Raw genomic sequence first — 10,833 nt, forward strand, 5'->3', positions numbered from 1 at the left:
CATATTTGTTCTGATTTGCACCATTTTTTCACACAGGTTTTGCACCTATAAACTTCCTAATTCATAGTATTTATTAATTTTATAATGTATTTTATTACATTTTCCTTATTGATTTGCAAGATTTATTTTTATATTCTTATCAGTTGTCACTTTTATACATTACAAATATTACAACTTAGTCATTTATCTTTTGATTTTGTTCAAATTGTTCTTAATTAAACTGAAATCTATTAATAGGATATATTTAAACCCATCTGGTTTTTTTGGCTTTTCATTTGTACTGTTTGGTTGTTTGAATATGTTCCTTACTCATATGTAAAATAAAAAAAAAAATATTTCTCTCTTTTTTATTATATTGCTAAATTTCACCTTTGACATTTAAGTTATTTTATTTTTTAGGAGAGGCAACCCTTGGTTGACCTCACAGCTTGCAAAGACCTTGTCTGCTTACAATCCCTTATTATTATTTTTTTTATTTTTATGCCTACAGCACCTGGCCTTCCTTGGTGGGGTCTCCCATTAAAGTACTAACCAGGCCCAGCCCTGCTTAGCTTCCTAGATCAAATGGGGTCAGGCTTGTTCAGGGTAGCATGGCCATAGACTGACATCTAAGTTATTACTTAAATTTTTCTATGTGAAATTTTTCTATGTAGGCATAAAGTAACATTAATTTTTATTTTTTATATGTCGAGTCAGTTTTCTGGGCATAATATTCCAAATAATCCAGCTTTTCCATAACTATTTGCTTATTGAGGTTTATTATACAATTTCTACCAAAACATAAATAATGATACAATCATTACCTAGCTTCAACAATGATCAATATGTAAGCAATCATTTATATATACCACCCTCAGTTATTCAGCTCTCACCAATGCCTTCATCTCCAGATCCTAGGGCAAGTCCCAGACCTTGTCAATTTATCTATAATAACTCAGTATTTATTAATATTTATTTTAAGAAATAATTTTAAAAATCTGATTATTATACTATTATTACATCCAATGTTATCTAATATTGAGTCTTTTTTGATAAGTCCTCAAATGTCTCACATATTTTTAGTAATTTACATTAGTTCTGTTAAATTAATGTTTTAAAAAAATCCCTATACCTTACATCTGATTTACATATAGCTTAAATCCTTTAATATCTATTACACACTTGCTGAAGAAATCAGGCCATCGACATTCCTGATTCTGGATTTTGCTTCATGCACCACCATTTATATGTTCATCTTTTCCTGTGCTTCCTATAAACTGGTAGCCAAATTTAAAGCTTCATTATACATAGGTTTAATTGTGGCAAGAATATTGCCTAGACTGTAGTGTGTAGTTCCTATTACATATTACCAGCAGGCAAAATTTATTTTGTTTTTATAATGTTAAGATCAATCGCTGTGGTGAACCTGGTCCATGCATTATAAAATTCCTTATTTTAACATTTTCCCTCATGAATCAGTGAAAATACACTAAGAGTGTGGCTCCCTCACACCTTATTCAGGATACACACAAAGAGTTGAAAGAAAAAGAAAAAGAAAGAAAGAAAAAAAAAAAACAGAATGAAGAGAAAACAAAACAATGAAGGAGAAAAGATTTCCAGGGTTGATAATTATGCATGAATCAGAAACTGTTGGTAAAAGAGTAAAAATGCAAATATATGTGTTCTGATATTGAAATATCTATAATAAAAACAATCATCACAATTATAATGAAAATAATGATCATATTAATGAAATAAGAAATGACAATATCAATTGCTAATTCTTTACCAGAAACTATGCCAATAATGTTCCCTTCATTTAATTATTTAATTTTCTGATACAATTATTGCTCTTCTACTTGAAAAGAATTGAACTAAATATGTATAATAAGATTTATTTTATTAAATCAAATCCAAATACAACTATAGATGCTTCTAAATGTGTAGGTAAATGTCTAAGAGGATTTATTCCAAACTGATAACAATGAGGAACTTTGGAGATACATGCGGGATTGGATGAGTTGAAAAGATACTATTATTTACTTCTTTAAAAACTTCTATATCACTTCAACTTTATAAGCATATGTTACTTTTAAAATGTAAGAGTCATAATAAGAAAAACGTGATGAGTTCCACAATAGAAGTCAAAATTTTTATAATTTATGTTGTTAGCTCTAAAATAAAGTATTAAGGACCCACAGGGACTAAATTTATTTGCTCCCTTTCATTTTAAGAGCTAACTAATATCAAAGACTCATTAAAATGTGACAAAAGTGAGTAATTATTTGAAAGCCAAGAGGAGAGTAAGGATATTTGATCTTTGTAGGGCGACATGAACAATCACTTGTGTGGAGGGTAGGGGATGGTATGAGGATATAGTCTAGTATGGCTCTTGGTTGTTTACTTATAAGAAAGGTTACAATAACAGGTTAATTTTATTCTTTTATTTTGTTAACACTATTTTTGAGCGCTTACTACTGTGAAGCAATTTTTAATAATTTTATAACTGTACCTCTCAAACTATTTTAGGTGAAGAACTTTTTTTTGGTTTTGTTACTGTCGTTAATATGGAACACATCACAGACCAATGCTTTTGTAAAATACAAAAAGATAGTAAGTAGAAAATAAAATTTTAAAGGACAAAAGAGAAGCTTCTTTCAAAATTATTGTTAAAGTCAATATCTAGAAAATTACTCTGTAAAATTGCTGTAAAATATCCCATACTTACTCTAGAAACTTCTACTCACCTGATCAGAAACTAGTGAGTTTTCAGACCAGCACTGGTAGGCAGAGCACACTGTGAGTAGTACAGATTTATTTCTTAATTCACTGAGTCCTCATATCATATCAGTGATGTAGATATATAATTATTCCTGTATTATAACTGAGGAAACTAAAGTACAGTGAGAAGAAGTAACCTATACAAACCAACAAGTGACAAAATAAGAATTCAAGTTAAAATAGCATGGCTTAAGAGCATACACTTTAATCACTAGAAAATACTGCTTCTGCCAGAAAAAGAACTTAAAGATATCTTATTATTATAATTTTTTATTTTCCTGTTTGCCATACATATTTAATTGAATTTCATGTAAAACAAAATATATTAATAAACATTGACCAAATAATTTTCAAAGTCATTTTGTACACTAGAAATAAACTTCAACTGCTCTTACTAAAACATGTCTTACCTCTTCAATTTATCTTATTTGCATAGTTTATTCTTCAAACTAATGATTTAAAACACTACACAGAAATATGGCCTCTGGCCAAGATGCTTAGGCTATTCTCATAAACATGAAGGATTTAATTCAAACTGAAACATAATTTTAAAAGTAGAATCTCATTTTTTATTTGCACCTAGAAATAAGCCAAATCACACATTTTTAACAAACTGACAGTTTATATTAGTGACAAACCCTCAAAGATTATAAAACTTTTGAATCAAAAATATAATTGTAATAGTAATTTTTCTGTTATTTACATAAATAACAACTAGTCCAGTTTAAATTTCTGATGAACAATACTTGAAATAAAATATTTATTCAAAGGCTTATAAGAATGAGACAGAATCTTTGCTTTCTTAGTTCTTGTATTTTTTCCAACCCACATCAAATTTTTTTTAAGTTGGAGGGGTCACAAATTGGAATAGCAGAATGCTTATTAATTAGCATACAAGATTGTAATAATTTCCTATATGTATCATTGTTGTTGTCTGATCTAATTTGAAACACATAAATTTTGATTTCAAATTAGTAAATCATGCACACACAGACAAAGTAGGTGACAATTTTGCTTTTTCACACAGTTGTTAAATAAAAACTAGCATGTGTTGCCTCCCATAGTAGGGCAGAGTAAAGATTTTTCTTATTACTAGATGCATTTTGTGTATATGTATATGACTATTTCATATATGTATATGACTATTTCACTGCTCAAAATTTTATCTTTTTTTTAATTCCTACTTAATTTAATTTAATTCCTACTATGTTTTATATTCTAGTACATGTGGTTAAAAATTTAAAGACTGAATTTAACCCTGTGAGGATAATTTCTTTCCCATTTTTCTCAAAGGAAAAAATAATAATTCATAGTCTTCTTAAAATATATAGGAGTATATTTAAATCTTTTAAGGAAGGGCATAGTTTCTGTATAGAAATATAAATTACCAAAATTAATAAAAGAAAGGATAAAATATTTATAGACCAATAACAAATTGTTTTATTATTTAAATTATCCCAGAATTTACAGAAAAAAAGAGACTGCCTCAATATTTTTTCTATTTAATACATAGTTTAACTTTTTATTTTGAAATAATTTTACAGAAAGTCAAATTTTATTTTTGTACTCATGTTGTTATAAAGTTTAATAGATTTCAAAGTCTGTTTTTTACATTATGTCAGGTAGCTAGTCAGACATGATCGACAGGGAAACAAAGGAATAGAGGCTCAGCCTAGAGTCTACCCAAACAACACCCTATTGGTAGTTAGAGAATCCCTGTTGCATCCCCAGAGACAAAGGACGGGAGGGCCATAGTATACAGCTGGTTTGATCCTGCTACAGACATGTGCACAGAAGGTACTACACTAACCTGCCCACAACTTCAGCCTCATTATACTGTCATTACAATGCTATGTTTATGCTGGAAGTTCATGAATCTAATTATAAAAGACTGAATTCCGGGTAAGTACCTGGGCACTAGGCAAAGCGTTAAACAGGAGCCAAGTGGCAATCAAAATGACCTCATGTGCCAATCACCTAGGAATGCCTTTGTAACCACCCATCACGGCCCAAATAAAATTCAGACCTTCCTACTTCTGGGTGGTTACAGCACTCTTCGCTGAAACGCCATTCCTCCCTCAGAATATCTGTCTTTCTAAAATATACTTTTAATAAATCTTTTCTAAATCTCACTGACCTGTGATTCTTTGCTGCTTCAGTGAGGAAGAATCAAGGAAAATGCTAATTACACTTCTGCGTCATTATACCCTTATGCCTCTGGGGTGACACCAAAGTTCAAATCACTCCAAAGTGATAACAATTATATATAAAAAAATTAGTAAATTTTAAAAATTAGTAAAGATAAGTTATCAGGTTATCAGTCTCTCTCTCAACAGGGGAAGAGAGAGAGAGAGAGAGAGAGAGAGAGAGAGAGAGATTGATTCACTTCCTTACTTAATATAAAATCCAGAAAACATGATTTTATGTTATATTGCTTCTCTCTGAAATGAGAAAATAAGAGATTTTAATCTTGGCAGGGCTTATATTGAGTTTCTGACAATATTCTTTTCTATATTTGATAACACTGAAAATCTCAGAATGGTCTCACTCAGTATCAACTGGCAGTGCATACATTTCCTATTTCTTTTACAGCCTCAATTTTAATCAACTGAAGTAAGTAGGATTTAAAGTAAAAGAAAACATATTTGAAAACCTCAGAATAAATGTTAACCAAGTCCCCAAATTTATGTTGTTTTTTCATTCCACTACTGTTAGTTTTATAATACAGAGCATTTGACTTGTGTATACTTAGTCATGAAAATCATCTCTTAAATTTCTTTTTGATGACTCTTTTGTCAAATTTGGAATCTTGTTCCCTTCTACATAATAAAACAGCTGGTTGCTGACTTTTTAAGAAAATAAGCACATACTTAAAAATATTACCTACATTTTTCAATTCTTCTACTATTGGCTTAAGATTTAGGTTTGCTGATTCTCTGGCTTGCAATCAGCACTATTTATTATTTTTGTTGTATTCTCAGTGCCTGCCAGGTTGGCTAAATTGGTTCTTCCTATCAACTTCTTAAAGGATTTAGAAGATTCTGTGACTAAAAGATTATACTTTCTAATTCCAAATTGTGATTGAAAACCCCATCTGCGCCCTTACTTTTGTGTGGCACCACATTTACCAACATTGTCATCTCATAGTTTTCTTCTGATTGCATGAACACATAACTCATTAGCCAACACTTAAACATAAGTATCTGCCTCTTCATCTCCACCATCCACCTCATCTAATCTTCCCCATCTCTTGGCTCTCACCTCCTAGACAGGGTTTCTCAGGTTTTGTGAGAACTAAATATTTTCTTTAAGTAACAGTATAGGAATCAATTCTAAGTACAAATTTAGACACAAAAAGAAATATGTCTCTTTAGAATGAGATCAGAAATTATAACAATTTACTAATTTTAAAAAGTTGACACAAATATCATAGAACGTAAAATACTGAGAAGACTTTTCCAGGGCCACTCAAAGTCTTGAAAGACACCATAAAGTTAGAGTCCCTGAGGCTTTAGTTGTGTGACTTCTTGTGGTCATTAAGCATTGCCTCCCACCACTCCTCTCAACTCTTCTTCTGCTTGAGCCACTCTGGCTCTTTGATTTTCCTGGAGGTCTCCAGAAACATTCACTTCTCAGCCTCTTACAGTTGCCACTTCCTCTCTTTGGAATGCTGTTCAGGATTTAATCAGCTCCCTCCTTCCTCTCTTTCACTATATTCCAATGGTATCTCTTACCAGCATTCCCTAGGCCTTCTCCGTACTTTATTTTTCTCTAAAGCTTTCGTCCTATCTTAGATAAATGTTTCACTTCCGTATTGGATTTGTATCTATTTCTAGTCATTAAGATGTAACTTTCATGATGGAAGAAATTTTTGCCTCTTTTCATAAAATATATATCAGTCCCCAGAACTTAAAAAAGAACCTCACATGTTGTAGAATTTCAATGACTATGCATTCAATAAATAGAAGTGCTAAAGAAAATTCAATTTTATGTTTAACAAAGTACATTGTAATCAAAAGACAATTAGCAAATATCGTTTGAAAAAAAGAAGCAGAGAGAAGAGAAAAAACATAAAACTGCTAACAAAATTATAATTTAGAACTTCTGAATAGAAGATGAAGAAAGGACTGTCTTTCTTCCAAGGAAATAGAATCAATTTTCTTGATGTTCTATGGTTCTCACAGAGTCAACACATAAAATTTTATCTGATTTTCTGATTTAGACTTATGTAAAGAAAATTTACAAAGATGAAAAAGTCTTCATTATATAAAAAGCATTTCTAACCTGGAGTTAGAAATGTAAAACAAAGATAAATGGAGCCACTTAAAATGGAGCTGGAGTTACCATCCTAGAGGAACTGCCTTGCAAATTTTATGCCTTAAACATTTGGAATCCTAAAACAGGACATAATAACCTTTGGACTGGGCCACTGCGTCCCAAAGAACTCTTTGCAAGGATAACAAGAAAGCAGATACTATGACTACCAGACAGATGACTACCAGACTGAAAATTAAAAACATTCTTTATAATTAGCATCACTATGTTATGTTATCTGCACCTATAGAAATGCCTTTCTTCTATTTATGTAATTGCTTCCCTTTCCTTTCTCATAAATACCCATTGACTTTGCTTCCTGACTGGATCATTATTTGGGCTTCTGCCTACATCAGTGCTTTCTTGAAAGCTATTCTTTTTTGACTTCAAATGAATGCTTGTTGCCTCTCACTTTGAAAGACCTTTTCTTTTTAAGTTTACAGACATAAAGACAAATAGATGCTTCAAAGTAAAGTAGGTTTCAGTCAATTTAAGGAATTTCAACTTTGTGCTGATGATTCTTGGACTTGAAATCTAGTTTGTGGAATTACAAGAGACATCCTCTTATAAGCATTGCTAAAAAAAAAATTCATGTACACTTTATTGTTAAAAATCTTTAGTGAGACCTGATTTACAAAAGCATAGGCATTCGTACAATATAATTTTTCTTCTTCCAATATTTTTGAGAACATTAAGAAACCATTAAACACAATTTACAAAAATTGTGTTTATTTATAAATGCCTCCTTCATGCTTATTAATTATATGTATATATTTAAATATGCACTGCCCTGTTTTCTTCTAAAAGTTAAGAACAAAGAGTAGACACTCTTACTCCTCTTAAATTTTTAGTGTCACTCCATCAATTATATCATAAAGATGAGGCTTCTCATCATAGAGGAGCTCTTAACTTCTCTTAATTTCTATCACTCTAATATTCATTCTGTATACAAATAATGTCAATTCTCTGCAAATACCCAAATATGCAATTATCTTTGATTCCTCTGCCAGAAATGGTCTACCTTCTCTAAATCTTTCTTACTTAATATGCTTTCACCATTTCCTATACGTACCTACATCACAGCTGAGATAAAATAATAAACTAAAGTGTCAAATTAGATAGGCAAGAACCTGAGATTTTACCTAGAATCAGTCTTTACTAATAATCCAAATGATACAGTTAACTTCAAGACAAAAATTCTTGGATCTTGGGTTGCCAGTATAGCTCTTTAGGTCCTTTCTTGTCGTGTTATTTTACTGTTATGTGCATTGACCAATATTTCACATGTGAGGTCTTTATGTAATGCATGTGTTCTCACAAAAATAAAACAATTTTGGCCATGAAATAACTCCATTTCAACACAATTGCACAGATGACTAACATTTTCCAGGGGCCTATGCTCTATATTCCGTAAATATCAGATTTGTTATTTTAGGCAAAGAAGACAGACTAGGTGTTTTCTCCTCTACTTCCTTCTCTTCCTTTTGGCACTGGTGAGAAGTTCAAACAACATACAAGAAACTTCACCCTGGTCTACCACTTAACCACCATAAAAATGACAAACCAGTCTCTTTTCACTGTTTCCTTAAGCCATTTCAGACCTGCTTGGGATCCACACTGTTCTCCCAGCAAACTTCATTATGTGAGTAATAAAGCTTTTCATACCTCTGTGTGTGTGTGTGTGTGTGTGTGTGTGTGTGTGTGTGTGTGTGTGTATGCAAGTGTGTATGTGTGTGTGTAGTGTCATCAGTGCTTTTTCTGTAGCCACAACCATCCTCCTTCTTGGACTCTTACACATTTTCCATTTGCCACTAAAAGCTAAAATAATATTCTTAAAGAGTTAATCTTCTTAAAGACAAGATTAATTTACTTAGATAGCGTCATTCCCCATCTTAAAATTGAAATGTCCAAATATAGTGTAAAAGCCTTATGTAACCTGAGCCTTGCCCATTTTTCTATCCTCACTTGGTATCATATTCTTAAAATGATTCTAAACTCCAAGTGTTACTATTTGCTTTGAGTTTCTTGAGCATTTCATTTATTTTTCTTTACTTCAGGTTCTTTGAGCCTACTATTTTTCCGAAATGACCTTCTTCCCCCTTGTTTTTTCCACCTTTAAATGGTAAATAATTTATTTTTAAATTTTAGCTTAAATGCTACCTCTTTACAGAGGTAATTACTGTCTGCCCTGCCTGCCTAGAGAAGAAACATTAGTATTTTCTGCCCCCATCCATAATTTGACCCTTCAGAGCTTCACAACAGCAGAAACTGTGTCTTTCTTATTTACTCTCTATAACTGGGATCCCATAGAGTATTCATCACATAATAAATATTATTAAATTAATGAATAGTGCTGAATAACTTACTGACCAGTTGCTTTGGAAATTAAGCCTCTAATTAAGGGAAAACATAATAAAATTGGCTCAAACAATTATGGAGATGAAACTCACCCACTTAGTGACATGGAAATAAATGGTTGTGATCACACACAAAACAAATAGTTAAAAACAAACAAGCAACCAACAGACAAAAACTACCAGCTTGAGATGAATAAAATATTAGAATCTGTAAGAATTTACTCCCTATTTATGCTAACTGGAAAGTACACAGATGGATCTAAAAGTTTGAAAAGAACTTTTATTCCTCTCTGGTGTTGGAAAGGTGGTAATACAGTGAGTATGATGAAGGCAGTTGTTCCATTTCTCAGAGGGAGAATTAAAATAAAAGAGTAAATAATTTTTTTCTAAAAGAGCCACAGCACCTTTCTTCTTAGTTTCTCAGATCAAAATTGAAACTCTCCTTTTAGTAGAACACTGTATATTAACACCCTTCACTTAATATAGACTGAAAGATCTATATTATAAATATACCAAATGAATAACAAAACAAATCTAGATAGCCATATTTATTGATCTTATATACAATTGTATGTAAATATAAAACTTAGGAATGTTATTTCTTTTTTTCACTTCACAGGTGGAAAAGCAGGACATATATCTATTGAATTTGACACATAGGAATTAAGAAATTATTAACAACACTCTTGATAAGATAAGGAGTTAATATTCTTAAGGAGTTAATGCAGGATTTAACACTCTTGATAAGATAAGGAGTTAATGCAGTAATGTCATTATCTAAAGCAGGGTCTTCAATAAATATCAGATGAAACTATCCAGAAAAAAGTTTAAATCTAAAGTTAATAAATATTGTAATTTTTTTCATTCTGAAAGAGATATGAAAGATATAAAAAGATTGAATAGAAAAGGGGAAAGCCATAAGACAAATTGTTATAATCATTTTTACTAAGAATGTAAAATAAATGTAGAGATAAATTTGATGTGATCTGAGATGTCCACAAACATCGAATACTTTATATATAATTATTTTAACTAATAATTACTCTTCAGATAATATTCTAATTATTCAAACATATATTTCTTTATGTCTAGTTTGATTTATGAATTTCTCGTTAAGTTTCCCCTACTTGATTTTTTCTTCTGCATTTCCAAATCTCAAAGAAAAATATTTATATTTAAGAAAAGATGAATCATTTCACAAGTTAATGAAACATTTGCATTAAAGTATCAGGTAAAATCATGTTATTATTTCCATTGCAAATAATAATTGTAAATGCTAATTGCCTCTGCTTCACATTCCACTACTTGTGATAAACATAAAAAGTATTATAACTTTTTTTAAAGCCTATAAACCCTAAATTTAGAAAAATAATTTTTTGAGTACATTACTTGGTTTTCTTTA

The 10,833-nt window shown here is 30.9% G+C and overlaps 1 pseudogene; it reads right to left on the bottom strand.

Annotated features, from left to right (window-relative positions):
* Positions 1-481: 481 nt before the first annotated feature.
* LOC112484440 lies at positions 482-602 on the bottom strand (annotated as a pseudogene).
* Between the last annotated feature and the right edge of the window lie 10,231 nt (positions 603-10,833).

This window comes from Pteropus alecto, unplaced genomic scaffold (assembly GCF_000325575.1).
Source record: "Pteropus alecto unplaced genomic scaffold, ASM32557v1 scaffold75, whole genome shotgun sequence".
Taxonomy (NCBI): domain Eukaryota; kingdom Metazoa; phylum Chordata; class Mammalia; order Chiroptera; family Pteropodidae; genus Pteropus; species Pteropus alecto.